Source organism: Aptenodytes forsteri, unplaced genomic scaffold (assembly GCF_000699145.1).
Source record: "Aptenodytes forsteri isolate BGI_AS27 unplaced genomic scaffold, ASM69914v1 Scaffold186, whole genome shotgun sequence".
Lineage (NCBI taxonomy): Eukaryota > Metazoa > Chordata > Aves > Sphenisciformes > Spheniscidae > Aptenodytes > Aptenodytes forsteri.
The window spans coordinates 97,937-113,916 of NW_008793959.1; the positions used below are offsets into that span (position 1 = coordinate 97,937).

At 43.6% G+C, this 15,980-nt stretch overlaps 1 protein-coding gene across 1 annotated transcript in view; it reads right to left on the reverse strand.

Moving 5' to 3' along the window:
* Window positions 1-15,974, reverse strand: part of STX8 (syntaxin 8) — a 111,171-nt gene extending 95,197 nt beyond the window's left edge. Inside the window, exons 1-3 of the mRNA XM_009285212.2 lie at window positions 15,880-15,974; window positions 12,271-12,365; window positions 10,018-10,128 (exon numbers count right to left, since the gene is read on the reverse strand). The gene's annotated coding sequence lies outside the window, so the exon portion shown is untranslated. The remainder of the gene's footprint in view (window positions 1-10,017; window positions 10,129-12,270; window positions 12,366-15,879) is intronic.
* Window positions 15,975-15,980: the final 6 nt, after the last annotated feature.

Below are 15,980 nucleotides of genomic sequence, written 5' to 3' on the forward strand. Positions count from 1 at the left end.
TCTCGCAGGCTCCACAGCACTGCCTAGAAGTGGTAAAGCAGGGAGAGAATTAATTTTGCAGTGAACAATTAAGCTACATGGAGAAATGTATACCATACATCGTACAATACATTCACAGTAAATATTGCCTGCCTGTAGAACACACAGCATTCAAAACGGCTACAAAAAGAACAGGGTTACTGGGAATACACATATTATTCATCTATTCGCTATGTGATCAAAATGCAAACTTATAAAAACTCCGAGGTACAGTCTGAAAGCCTCCAACAGTAAAAGGATCAACGCATTAATACAGATGCAAATCAGATGAGACTACTAATTTTCTGCAATCCTGACCAAACCTAGAAGGGAACATTTCTGCATTTCAAAAACCGTAGATGGAAGTTACACAGTTACTCTCCCGCATTTCCTAGTCTGGCATCAGCATGAACAAGAAGCCTGGCACACACGCTCTTCAATGAGAGAGTAGTCGAGTTATGAATTTTCTTTTAAAGGAATGATGACTTGAGGTTGCTCGTGTTATAGACTCTTCCCTGGTTACAACGGAAAACAAGTTTTTCATGTCCAGGGCACATAAATTCAAGTAGTAAATGAAATGCCACTTAAATATTTTTCTCAATACCAGATTTCTGGTTTCCGCCTTTCAGCTTTTCATTGGTTTCTCCTACAAGAAAAACATTTATGACAGACTGTGAGCCACTTGAACCCAAAACTCAGATTTGGGGTAAGAGTCATCATAAGATCGGTTCCTCAAGAGCAGTACAGAAGGAATAGTTTTTGCTTTCTGCTTTTTTTTTTTAAAGTCTGTATTTTATTCTCATTTTACCTTTGCCCTGGCTTTTTTTTTTTTAAAGTCCGTATTTTATTCTCATTTTACCTTTGCCCTGTTCTTTCCCAAAGCACTTCCACAAACAAAACAAGAACAGAGAGCATTTTTAGGATCTCTCAAATTCTCACAATTTTTTAATTACATGAAGACCTAAATTTTTTTTAATTTTTTTTTTTTAAATTGAGTCCAGGTCCCTTCTCTGTGAGATATACTGAAACGCTGTATGGTACGCACATATGTTTGAAATCATTTTGTGGTCAAAACCCTGTATCAAAAGGAGTTAACTCTGCGCAAGTACCAGTGGAGCTAGGAGGAGGTAACACACCCTGCCAATACGGGGTCCAGCTCCGCGGAGGGATGACTGAAGTCTTACAGCAAGGGCGTTCAAGCAAAATCCAGAACTTGTCTCTAGGAGTTCCTTGAGGAATTATGGCGAACTAGAGACATCTCCTGGCCGTGAGATGAATCAACAGTGCTGAAAAATAATTCATCTCCACCACGTGAGTTTTGGGCCATCCACAGGCCCTCGTCTGTGTGCAGCGCACTGCACACTTCATATCGCATTCACAGCCAGTTAAATCCGAGAACACTTAACTTCTTCTCACTTACAATTTTAACATATTCATTCAACTTCATCTCAAGCTAATGGATTTCTCAGAAGAAAAAAAAAAAGGAATTTTTTTTGCTACAGGACTAAAAAGCGCTTATTGTAAATCACAACATCTCACTTAACCATCCTGACGATGCTGAAGCACCACTCCAGAGCAGAACCCAGACTGCCCCGCTGCGCCAGCGACCAGCTGGCCATCATGGGCAACCTCTGAAAGAGAGGAGCTGGGCTTCTTCTGTATTCCAGTCCTTTGCACCTCCATTAAAACTTACATGAATTTATCGAGGTAGGGAATCAGGCTTGTTTAGACAAAAATACACACACCTGAAACACAGTTTTACACATTACCTAGCTTTCTTCATTGCTTTGGGCGATTAAACACACTCTTGTATTTTCTAGCCTCACAACGACTGCCAGCAGTTTCACAAACCTAAACACAATGGAACACTTCTGAAGATGCAAAGATCATTACAGTTCACCCAGTTCAGCAGTTCAATTAGCAAGCACACAAAATCTAGGGTTAACAACATCTGACAAAATTACTTAAATAAAGCAAACAGAACAAAGCTCTTTGCTTGCTAAAAAGAGCACAGCTATTTCTGCCTGTTAAAAAAAAAAAGCCAAGGCAAGCAAATTTGAAATAATTTGCACCGCTCGCTCTCTCCCTCCCCCCTAATAATCTGCCCTATTCTTGTAGGTTGGGTCATGACAACTGGTCTGCTCGTTACAATAATCTTTTTGACATGTTTGGTAACTACCTTCCCACACAACACAGCATAACTTCCTACTTCCTCTGATCTTACCATGTTTCGCTTTGGTGGTGTGAAGATTAAAGCTTATCCAATTAGCCACCCACTGCCTCCGCCAAGTTAATCACGTAAATCTTTGAAACCGTCACAGAGCAGTGGAGTGTGCTGATAGCTTTTGATTATAGGAGCAGATTTAACTAATTACGAGGCTTAGCAATGCGCCCAAGTATAAAAGATGATGGGGTTTAAAATCAGGGAGCTATGTCACTGCTTAACAAGGGAGGGCTTATCTTCCAGAAGGCATTGTTTCACTGATAATTCTTATAAAACTTCCCAAGTAACTTAGATTAGTCAACCAGCACTTACTTTAGACCAAGGCCACACATCAAGGCTTACGGCTTTAGAAGACTGATCAGCAAGACTGAATTTTAAACAAAACCTGGGTCATATGACAATTGGTTGGATGATCACTTGAACATTCCCTTAACGATACACAGTCGTACAGTGAGGCTCTTTGAGTGCCCAGAGCACCTTAGCTTGGCTTCACAGGTCAATCTCCAAGGCAATGGCGAAGAAGCGGGGGTATTCTCTCACTTACAATTTAATTGCTCACACTGGCAGGCTGTGTATTTTAGGAAGCTCCAAGCTAGTAAATAAAACAAGTACAAATTCAACATACAAAACAAAAGCTCTTTGCCCTCCAAAAAAAACAGGAGAAGCCACATGAGCACAAGCACTTCCAAATCCCCTCCAGGTACCTTCCCAGGCAGAGCCTTCCCCACAAGAACCGCTCCCAACGGGAAGCCTACAGAAGGGGCAGCATTCCCTGCAGCTGGCAGAGGGCCTCTCCGGCTCCACCAGCACAAGAACAAAGAGCAGCCTATCTCATGTTCAAGGAAATGTCGTGTTGCTCTTGACACCACTTACCTGCGGTTCAGCTAACTGGTCCCACTGGCTTCAATGACTGGAAGCCGCAGAAGCCAGCTGGCACACGGGATGCCGGACAGCCGATGTGCAGAACACAGCTACTTTGCAGCACCTCCAGGATCACTAACTCCTGCCCACAACGTAGCGACGGCAGCTTCGCAGGGCAGAACAAGCAGCTCCCAACCACCTCGTGCTCATACAGGACAGCAGGTGCCCACGGAGGAGCAGCACAAAGCAAGCAACAAGCTGCAAGCGCGTCTGCACAGTTGTACAGGCACACTTATCCTGGAATAACACGTTCACTTGAAACGCTGAGTGTCTGGGTGGTGGAATGGTGGCAAGAAACTACACAGAGAGAAGCCACATGAGCACAAGCACTTCCAAATCCCCTCCAGGTACCTTCCCAGGTAGAGACTTCCCCACAAGAACCGCTTGTTACCCTTACACCAGGGTAAGCGTCCCCAGGGAAGGTTACCTTTATAACAACATTTACACTCACATTTTATTTCACAGCAGTCTCACTTTCCTACGCAAACCCTCAAAATATACACCGCGATAAACATTTCCATCAGAGATTAATCCTGCTATCAAACATTACCATCTTCTTTCTACACCATCCCTTACTTTCTATGCAAGATTGGACATCACAATACTAAATATATTATAAAACAGCCTATATAATCCTCATCAAAACAGTCTTGCCTCTACAGCCCACTTACACTCCTCAGGAATCAGAGAATTATGTAGAATTCTTTCTACAAAGAAGCTGCATCTTGTATAATTACATCCAGAGAAGAGGTGAAGGGACAAATCTACTCCTGTGAGACTATTTGTCCTGTTCACAAAACGATCAACAACTCTGTCATCTGCAGCTCGCATCTCCACACCCGAGGCGATGGACTCCCCCCTCGGTGCCATTCAGAGGGCTACTTTCGGGACAAGACACAGCACTAAGTTCACGCCTGAACCTCTGCTCTCTGCGCGGCAGCCGAAGTCTGCCTGACCCCAAGCAACGGGAACGTGAGCCTCCAAGCAGGTTCTCACTACAGACCCAGCACACCCACGCCAGAGTAACAGAGGGACACTGCTGGTAGGGAAGCAACCTTGGGCAGGAAACTTCTGGTAGTTTTGAGCAAACTTAGGAGGCAAAACATAAAGCAAGGAGCTCAGTCTTGAAAGCTGCCCTCCTACTGACATTTTTTCCTGAGGCTAATGAGCAATAAGCTTTAATAACAGGCATGCAGGCACAACCTGAAGCACAATGCCTAAAATTATGGGGTTTGACTTACTTTTCTCTGTTGTGTTTAAACATCCATTCTTTACTATTCCTTATAAATGCAAGTATATGCAGTTTCCTCATAACCACAGTCCTGACTTCAGCGAGGTCCTTAAGGAACCTCTGGTATGCTCTGAAGGAAGAGAGGTGCAAACTGTTCCTTGAACACAGACCAAACTGAGGAGACTTCACTATCTTACTGGAATCTGCCTTAAATTTGGGATGGGCACAACAACCCTTGGGTTTTAACAGGCACTGTACCTGCTGCTTGCGTGAGGACACACTCACGTCTGCGCACGCTGTAACCTACAGAGTGCTTCCAGGTGACAAGTGGTACGATGGGAGATGACCCAAGTACAGAGACACAGTTTAGTGGATGAGGAGATTGTTCAGACACTTACAGCCATGTTGGCTCATGACTACATGGCCAAAAGACAGGTGTAAAAAATCCTGCCCCAGCCCCCAGAGTTGATCTTATGACTCAAGCCTCAGAAGTTCTCGAGCATGGGTTTCTGGATGGACGTTTCACCTCTTCTTCCACCCTTTCCATCGATCTCCTAGACCCAAGGCTGATCGCATCCGACGTCAGAACGCCGTAGCTGCAGCCGGGAAGGCTTCCAACAGTAACTGGTAGGGAGGAAGGAGAGCACAAAGGAGTTTTAAAGGCACCTAAACAACTATTTTTAATCTTACTTTCCAAAGAGCATTTGCTCCTCCATGAACAACAGCCAGATTCACAAAAACATTTAAGCATCTAATGGCTTACTGATTAAAGTCGGGCACTCGATGCCTATTTGGCATTAGGCAAAATGCCTGTTTGGAATAAGACCTAAATGCCCTACATCTGACAGAAAAGTATTTAAGCAGAAAAAATGGTAACCCACATTAAAAAAAAAAGAACATGAACTCTTCTAAAAGTTATCTAGGGTAGCTATTACTTAAAGTGTTTGTGTCCCACAGCTATCAAAAGTATCCTATGTTTTTGAGAAATTCCAAGAGAAACCAAGAAAAGCATGTCAAAGTACAACGCAATTTATTTATTCACTGGTGATCGACATATACTTCTACATACTGACTACCTGGCCAGGCAGGAGGAGGAATATTCTTGATTCTTTTGTCTCCACAAATGTTTGAAGACTCACAAAATTTTGATATTGTGATTTCCAGAAAGTCAACATTTCTAGTTGCTTTTTTCACTTCTCGCTTTCAAATAGTGTGAAACCATGGGGATTTCTACTCCATTAAAGTCTCTGTTAGAATAACCTGCACAGATCTCTTTCCAAGGAGAAAAGAGGGGAGAAGACACTGAAATCGCCTATTGAAAACCAATTAAAGAAAAATTAACTGACCCTGCTCAAGCGGAATCACATAAACAGCACAACCTTTCCCCTGGAAAATTCCAGTTGCATCTTAATTAAGGCCGACAACGCCGGAAGGTAAACTAATGCTATACCAAAGTAATGTAGTGTCCTGCCCTGTGGTCTGGCCCAAGTTGTCAGTTAGGATAAATACTAAGAGCATTAAGGCCACTGTACTTCACAATCAGAAATAGCTTTACAGCAGTTATCAAAGGATGTAAAACTCACTGAATGGTGACCAAATATAAACGAAGATTAATTCTAGTAAAAGCTTCACAGTTATAGGCCATGGGGACAATAAATATGTGATCAGTGGTGCAAGAAGGTTAATGAAAGGAGTGACTGCTGGAAAGAAAAAGACTTCTGAAAATGTGTGCTGTCACATCAGAGATGGATTAGATACGGAAAACCAATACAAAACCAGAGAAAAGTGTCACCGCTAGAACTTAATCAAACAACATGTGCTGATTTTTCTAATGCAGTGGGAAAAGCTGACTTTCAGACTTCAGACACACTGAAGAGTGCCCTTCGCCACCTACTGAAATCCAAAGCAGGCTGTTCCTGAAGCCTGCAACAATTTTAGAGAAACCCAGTGCTGTAAATAGCAGCTTAACCCTAGGAGAAGCTGTTGTCTTCGGTCCCTACAAGCAGCATGGCAGGCAGGGGAGACAAGCAAATAAATACTGTCCCTGATGTTATCTTGTGTTGGAAAATACTGGTTTCCCTACCGACCTACCTGCGGGCCAGGCTCAGGCAAGAGAGAAAGGTTTGATTTACTGGCACAAGGTTCAGGCCCTGGCTATGTCTCTGCCCGTACCACTGAAAACAAGACCTACAAGGGAGAATATGGAAGGGCTGTGAATTCACCAGGCAGAAAATAGTTGGCATAGTTTTATCCATTTCTAATTAAAGAAGTTAAAAGAGAACTACAAAACTTCTAGCCTTGCAACGCTAGCAAATAAATACTGTCTCTGATGTTATCTTGTGTCGGAAAATACTGGTTTCCCTGATCATTTCTAACGGAGCTTGAAATGATCATGGGATTTTGATATTTTCCTCCCATCTGCCTCGATACCTTCACACCAGGGCAGCTCTAGGTTGAATCCTCGCCCTCTGTCTGCTCCATGGCAGAAACATGGCAACGCTGCCCTGCCACAGCAGGGACAGCCATGCTTCGGAAGGTCGGATCAGTTTATGGACTGCTCAGAGCAGGCGACACACAAGAGCTCTCTCATACCATCAGTCCCCATAGACATTTTGCCTACTTGCTATTTTACATGTTTCAGGTGACTCAGCGATAGATGTAAAAGCCAGCACCAATGCATCAACTGGATTTTCACTGCACACTGGAGAATGCCAAACCTAGAACAATTAATGGATTCGATCGAAGTCTACAGTTTTACCATCCGCAGCAGGTGTTGCATGGACAACGCCTGGTTACGCAAAGACAACAAACCATAAAGTGAAACACATGCTTTGGCTGTACCAAACAGCGCACCGGAGAACAAAAGCAAGCAGAAACCAACCTCTACGCCATGTTACTGAACAGACCCTCACAAAGCATGAATACACACGTGAATACAGAAAACTCAGTTAAACTTTGAGTGTCTCATACCTGCTCCAAGATACACAAAATAAACAAGCTAGGAAAAAAACAAGATCTTATTTTCAACAGCTATGGTAGGACACAACGCTCACACTGGTACCCAATTTTTTGCTGTACCATAGCTTCAAAACTGTCTCTGCCTTTTTCAAGAGCACAGCGCTGAACAGGGACTGGTTCTCAAAGAACATCAGCAAAAAGGCTCACCTATTTCTTCAAAAGCGTGAGGAATTAAAAGCATAGGAAGTTTTGTTCTAAGACTGAGGGCTGACATTGCAAAAAAGGCGAGAAGCTTTGTCAGGAGGGCTCTAATGCTCTCCCTCCCACAAGTAACCTTACACGTGCATGTATAAAATGCAACGCTGTGTATTTGCTACAGAAAAGGCCCAGTGAAAACAGTGCATTAGAAAATGCCTGCCACTTCGAAGCACAAGCTAAAAATTTTTTTAAAAATATACGTATGTCCATATTGGAGAAGTAGACTTGTACTCTTTGGAGGCAGATCTCGCTACACCATGGGTCAGCAGAGGCGAGGAAGCTCTGCTCAGCCACATCATATGACCCAGACCGCACATGCAGCACTGTGCAGGGCTTACAGGGCAGAGCACGGCCCCTTCCATGCCCCACAGCCGGCCTGAGAAGTCTGTGCCTGCTGCATTAAAGCTTCCCCCACATCAACAAAATAGGTGCCTGGGCCCAACAGCTGTGATTCATATAGAACTTCCAAGAATGTATGTTCACTGTTTTAAAAACATGAGGCTTTAAAACAAAGTTTTACCAATTACAGTCTACGCTCGAGAGTAATTTCACTGACCACGGAAATGGAAATATAGCAAGCTCTGCAAACTCGGAGACTACAGCTCCGCTTCTCTTCTGCACCATTTTGCAAGACAGAAGATTACCTGAATCTGCAAAGGAAAAATTAGGAAGAGCAAATGCAATTACCTGCGCTGGAATTTAGCCAAAATGGTAACTCTCACACAGAGCAGTATTTAGTGACCTGCATGGGGTCAGGAGACAGGTAAGTCATACTCTCTGGTAGCGGGGCTTTTCATTTTTTGCATGAACGTTGGCTCAGGGCTAATAGAGATCAAAGCCTATCACCCAGTGAATCATGAGGACACTTCTGAAGTTGTCCCTCAACACATGCTACTCCAATCCTGACGTACCACGGCCCCAATCCTGTGCTAAGGTGGTAGATCTACTACCCATTTGCTTGCAGAGGAAGGAGGAAATGGCAGCTTCATTTTGTTGTCTGTAGCCTGGCTACCAGCTTAGGAACAAGGCTTAGCTATTGCTACCCCTTTTCTCCTCTCCCTCCTCCAGCAATTAATTCATTGGACAGTTTAAAGACATTGAAAGAAAAAGGAGTCTCAAAGAAAAATCAACTTTTACAACACAGATGAAGAGGCAGAAGAGACAGAGGCTCACTGGCAGAGCCTTTAGACCATCTGTAGCACGAGTAGAGCTCCAGGCTGAAGCCAGGCTACCCTCTCCTGACCAGTGGGGATGTCACTGAAAACACAGGGGGAAAGAGGAGGAACAAGGAGAAAAGGGAGGGTGGGTTATGCCATTTGAATTGGGAAAAGAAAGAGAAGTGTAACAAATTCACAGGAGTCTCTCGATTCTGCTGCTCAGTGAGCATTTTTAACTCAGTACTTTAGCGAGACGTAAAAGCTCCTGGATGTAAAGTAGCCGCAAGGAGCTCCTCAGCAAGACACATGCATGCTCATGCAGAAACTGAAGCTACCAAAAACTCTGACGTACAGCCAAAGGGAGCAAATACTCGTGAGTGGAATTCCACAGGCAAAAGCTGATGCTGACCTAACTGGAAACGGATAAAATTTGAAAGGATATTAACAGCACTAGAAACAACCCATCCTTCCTTATTCCACTGCACATTTGAATTTGCAGGACTACATCATCTGCAGCAAAAGATGTCTTTTTATATAATTATATACCAAGTCTGTACCTAACATGGTTTTTATGTTACGGACACAGCACCCGCATGCCTCCCACCAAACCCAACTTATGCACTGCTAATAATTTATTAACTCAGGCAAGAGGCCTGAATTTCACACTTCTAGAAAAGGCTCTGCCTTTCTTCCCAATCAGACAGAGACCGCCAGGGATGGATTATTTCTAAGAACCTTTTAGAGATGACAAATACAACTCCTTCCACTAGAAAGGGGCTATGTAAGAACTGCATAAGGAGAGCACAACCTGCAGGCTATTAACCATAATTATTTTTCCCAGCTGTGAAGGTCATACTGAAACAGAAATTAAAATTTGAAGGCCCCCGCTGACTGCTGCACAATATGATCACTGGGGACCATTTGAAGCTTAAGCCTCATCCTGACAGTTTTCTTTCCAACAATGCGCCTAGACCTTGTACGGTGGCACCCATCAGTCCGACTCAGTGACTGACCCTGCTAGATCACTTAGTCAGTATTACCTCTTCCAAGCAACTCTCCAGCCCCTCATCCTCCCCAGCTTTGTAGACATATATGATACTGTCACTGAAAAACCCACGTGATTTCTAACCAAATGAAAGCGCAGTTTGCTACACGTAGAGGTAAATGAGTTCAATGGATGCATTTAACATTATCTTCAGACATACTCAAAGCACAAATCACATTGTTCATTTGAGGTGACAATGCCATACCTTATCACATCTGGTTCTGTGCCTTCATTCTTGTAAGATGCCTGAAGTTGTTTCTGTCGTGTGAGAAGGTCATCCACCAAATTCTGCCTCCTGTCTCCCTCCAGCTGTGTGCTGATGATACTTGGTTAAGGACCAAACTTAAAAAAGCTGAAAAACTTTAACTTTATTATATAATGTTATACATTCTTAAAATAAATCAGACCTCCTGATCATCAAAATTAACTAGAGTAACTATTTTAACTCAAGAAAAGGCTGTAACATCTAAGAGAAGGATAGGTCACATGTTTCTGAATGAAATCTGTTGTTATTCTAAATGTGTTTAAGTTTACATATCTCAAAGAAAAAGTTTCATACAGTGACCACGGAGTGATCTTCAGGTCATCATCTCAAAGTAATAAGAGAACTGGAAGGCTATTTACTGCCAAATTAGCGTAAGTATTAAGAATAGCATTTCCCCCTCCAAAATGCAACATAATTCTTCTTTAATTTATTACTAAGAAGTCTTACACAGTTGATCTCTTCTGTAACATTGACAATGTATAACAGTACTGCATGGGGTAAGCTCAGGGAAGGACGAGTCTTCTTAAAAGACCTCCAGCTTACACTGTTATGATATAAATGGGGCAGGCCCAAACAGAATAGAGCTTTTTAAAAATCAGCAGGGTACTTCACATCTTATTTCACTGGAGGCTCATAACACAGACCAGGTGAGTAGCTCGCAGCCAAGTGATCAGCAAACAACCAAAAATTTACTTTGAGCACCTGTTTCCATTTGCAATCCATCAGCAGAGCACCCCGATAGCCACTGATGCAGCAGAAAAACAACTCATGCAGTATCTCTGAAAGACAAGATGCCCTGAAGCGCTGCGGCTTCGACAGCGGACATGTGTTTGCTTTTTTTAATTAACCTTAGTGACATTTTGAAGGACTACTAACTCTCTTCCAAGTACCGTTCAGTAGATTATGCAATAGATTTGTGTATGTTTTCTGCCACAGCCGTAGCACTCGTCTGCTCTCAAGCACTCACTGGACAGGAAAGTCTTACCCCTGGCCATCAGCGCAGCACTCAGGGGGCCCGTGCTTAGAAGGGATTTCTGCTATAGTAAGCTTGAAATTAAACATTCATTCATTAAATCAGATTGCTGCTGGGTATTTTCAGGGAGACAGACATACTTCTTTGACTCCTTAAGCCTGACCGACTATCCCAGCACACGGAGAGAACAGCAAATCCAAGCCAGGCCACAGGGTAACGCTCCTAGAAGAAAACCTGTCATTTTTTTTTCTAATGCATATTTTAAAGCGTTTTGACATCATTCTAAAGATGCAGTTCCATTGCTCCTTAAGTCAGTCCAAGTCAGGGCTGCCACATCCCTGCCCACACCCTGAACAAGGCTTCATCCTGCCTTTCTGCAAACACTGGCACTCCTGCAGCCAGCGACTGAGCCAAGAGAAAATAACAGATTAGCGAGCTCCTAGAAGAAACCTGTCATTTTTTTTCTAATGCATATTTTAAAGCGTTTTGACATCATTCTAAAGATGCGGTTCCATTGCTCCTTAAGTCAGTCCAAGTCAGGGCTGCCACATCCCTGCCCACACCCTGAACAAGGCTTCATCCTGCCTTTCTGCAAACACTGGCACTCCTGCAGCCAGCGACTGAGCCAAGAGAAAATAACAGATTAGCGAGTTTTCTGCTAGACGAGTGATCTTAGCTCGCAAGCTTTGACATCATTCTAAAGATGCGGTTCCATTGCTCCTTAAGTCAGTCCAAGTCAGGGCTGCCACATCCCTGCCCACACCCTGAACAAGGCTTCATCCTGCCTTTCTGCAAACACTGGCACTCCTGCAGCCAGCGACTGAGCCAAGAGAAAATAACAGATTAGCGAGTTTTCTGCTAGACGAGTGATCTTAGCTCGCAAGCCAGCCACTCAATCAGCAGTGTCGGCACAGCGCACAGGCAAGACGATGCCAGCTCTGAGATTATTCAGAACATCTTGTTAAGCTTCTCTCTGACACAAACGCAACCAAAGCCAGCCTCACGCCCACCGTACCGGCGATGCCCAGGCTCCCAACCCTCCCTGCACTACAGCTGCAATGAAAATATTAAACAGCAGCACGGACGAAGTTCTAGTGACAAAGTCTTCTAAAAATGGAACAAGGGAAAAACCCTAACTGCGTGGCAGAGCAACTATAGCATATTTTTCCACTCCCTCCCACAAGACAGAAAGGTCAGCGAGTTGATGTTTACACAGATACATTTGGTGTGTTGATACAGCCCGAAGCAGTAAGTCCTTCAGCTGATCGATCTTCTCTCCGAGATTCTGCAACGACGATCTGATAATCACGTTGAGCTGAAGGGGAAGAAAGAGATTTTTTTTGGTTTTGGTCCAAGTTATATTCGCATAAAATTTAATACTACTACATGCAGTTAACAATATACTTAACTTCAGCTATACTGGTGTGAAGGACTCGGTTCTAAACCAAGAAAGCCTGCCTCAGAGCCACGAAGGGAACGATACAGTTAACTGGTTTGGACTGCTTACAAAATAATGAGATAAATAGTACTAGTTTCGCAAACACAATTCTAATGCATTAATGCTGTTTAACACGGAGAGCTTTCTTTCAAGTCTTTATAAACACACTCTTTTATATGGGCAAATGTTTCAGCACATTTTAATATTTTCCAGTTAGTTTTCCAGTTCTTTCCTCTGATCTTTAATACAAAGACAGGCGTCAGCTGCTTCTGCCACCAGGTTTCTTTCCCAGCTCCCAGGATTAGAGGGAAGGTTGCTATAGGTCCAAACATTCCCTCCACTGAACTCCTCCAGACTTTAAACAAAGGATCCCAGAGAAATCCAGATTTCCTCCGTTTCCCTTCTCAGCAGCGCCTATGACTCCCGACCCTTTCTCACAACTGACCGGCCCAAGATTCAGATGTGTCTGTTCTTATTAAAAACATAGTGAAGTCGTTCACATTCTTCCCTGCTCCAAGCAAGCCTGAGGTCTGCGGGAATCCTCCTCTCTCCCCACCCCTTCCCAAGTTAGGCTGACATTATCCTCTGGGTGTTTTCTCCTTAAATCTTCTTTCTTTTCATTCCAGTTACGTAGCACATACTGGGAAAAAACATTGTCACTGCGATTAACTATGCAAGTCATCCTAATTAAGACTTCATGTGCTTCTTGTTTACAAGGTATTAGCCTCGCTGTGGGTTGTAATGGTTAGCTACCTCAGATGCTCTGTGTGATGAACTAGTAACAGAGAAGGAATATTTGCTTTGACTCTCATTCCTGCGTTCTTGAAGACACAGAGGCAGCAACCAGACACCAAGGTCTCACTGAACGGTCGCTGTGCTGCCTAGAGCTAAACTGCACTCGGTATCTGCACGGGGATGGAGCAGGAGTTCCCAAAAAATCACCTGATAGCATCAGAAGTTTAAATTTCTCTGACTCAGCGAGACTCGTTCTCAAACACTACCAAACACAACGACAGAAAGCAGATGCAACCACCCTGAGGCAGTCTTGAGCGTATGCAGCCGAGCAGAGCGCTGCAAAATCCACCCTCAGACCCAAAGCCGCCGAACACCACGGCACCGTTTCCAAAGCCAGGACGGGGTATAAATGCTTTCAGGAAAGTTCCAAGCCGCTGCACACCCTCTAGCTCTGCAATTAGGAAATAAAAGGCCTTTTCATTTCACATGTACATTTCCCGCGCTCCTGTCCAGGTGGAGAATGCTGCATTTAATCGGCCCAGAACAGCAAAGTAACATAAAGGTATACACGTCCACGAAAGTCATCTAACATACAGACCCCCTCTGCTACTCTGGCCAGAAACTGCGGAGCTGTAACAAAAGATTTCACTTCCATTAAAGAAAAAAAGAAACCAGTGGAAGATTTAAGATCAGCTCAATAGAGCAGAGTTCACAGACTGTAAGTGCTGGCTTGAAATCTTTCCCTACAGGGTTTGGGTTTTTTTTTTTTTTCCATTTTAAATTTTATGCTCTATTTTTTGCTCAGCAATAAGCAGTAAGTTTTTTTAACCATGCTAATGTAAGTTTTTTTTAGCCATGCTAATGGCAAAATACTATAAAAATAAAAACTTGTTTACATTCTCCCTACCAGGAAAATACTGTACAAAGACTTTTTCTCCGTTGAAACATTCAGGAGTCATAGAATATATGACTGCTCAGCCGTGGATTTCTCAACATGCATTTCTGTTATGAAAACAATCCCCTCATTGTTGGAAACTTGTTTATAGTAGAATCAAACTCTGCCAAATATTCATCTTTAACTGTTAATGGATTAAAGGGAAACTGCGCTTGGAAAACACAGGGCATGGAACAAGTGATTTTATGAAGAAATAAGGCAACCGTGTAATGTTTCCACAAAACACAACCTAGGAGAGTTACGGTACAAGGCAGGCTACAAACAACACTAACACAACGTTTTGTTGGGGTTTTGGGGAACACGCCACAGATTGCAGTGATGCCAAGAGAGAACTTTGTCCTCTATAAATACAGATGGATTAAGCAGCAATCTTTCTGTCAGCCTCCTATTGCTTGAGTATATCTGCACAATTTCTAATACTTCATCATCTTGAAAGCAGGGAGTTTAATCACCACCTCTAAACACTCCTCTCAATTCTACAGCTAGGGAAAATATTTCCCTCAAATCCCACTTATTTTTGCCTTCTGAAACCTCTTTTCAATTCATGCCAAATTCGAGTCATTCATTAAAAAGCACTGATTATCATACAAAGCCTACACAGTTTTCTTCGACGTTTCTTCAGAGGAAACACTTCAAAAATGACATTTTATTTTAAAAGCTATCAGCAAAGAAGAGTCAACGATCGCGCATGACATTACAACCCTGCTATAAAGAGGGGCAAAGTCTACCAAATAAATCAGTGGGGTTTTAATTATGCAAATTATTATAAAAGACTAACTCAAGGGCTTGCACGCATTTTCATCTTAACGCAGTCAAGGCACGATCCCTAGGGTGTGCCATCAAGCAGGCTCCTACGCTTCTTGAAGGACGAGGCTTTCAGTCCTAAAGAAAGCAGCCTCCTGAGAACCATTTTATTTTTTAAACAGGAAGCGTGGAGAACATAATATTCCTGGGTAAGCTCCAACTTCTCCTTCTCATTCATATTTAACTCTGGTCTTGTATTTTGTTAGAAAAGGCCGCAAAATTCATATTTCATCTGATCTACAGCCACTACAGAAAGGAAGCAAGCCAGCCTTGTGGGGAAAAAAAACATCGGTTCAATATTTACACAGAAAGGAGCATGCAGAAGCTGACGTGCATCCCAACATCTCTTAGATTCAGGATCTCTGAAAACAGTTCTGTTCCTGGCAGCGACAGCCCTGAGCAGTCAGCAGCGTGTGCCCAACACTCCCACGGCTTCTCCTTGTCTCTTTTTGTAAAACCAGCGTTATCGCGTGCATAAAAGATCCATTACTGTTAAATCCAAGGTTATTTTTGTGACACTGAAAAGCTACCGTTAATTTAGAAACCGTATTCTTGTTTTCTTTGGGGAAACCTTAGAGAACATACCATTAATATTAGGTTCCTGCCATTAAACGTTAACTTTTAATCTGCAGATTCCCAGCTGGCAGCAACGGTGACCTGACACAGCCGGGTCCCTGGACTAACGTCACCCCCTTCCCCGCAGCGCTCCCGGCCACGTCACTCGACTAACGCGCCCCGCTTCCCTCTGCGGCCAGAGAGGCTGGGAACCCGGGGCCTACGGCGTCCTCCACCCATCCGACTCCCGCGAATTCAGTGCTTAACCAGCGTTTAGAACGGTTAAAAGCAAACTCCGGCTAAAAACGTCCACAGCCCCCCGAGCTGCGGGCAGAGGAGTACCTTGGCCGAACTCTCCCCGTTCCTTTGGTACCGGTTACGCTCCTGGATCCTCTCAGCGACCTCCTGGGCGATCTGGCAAGTGGCATCGTACAGCGAGAGCC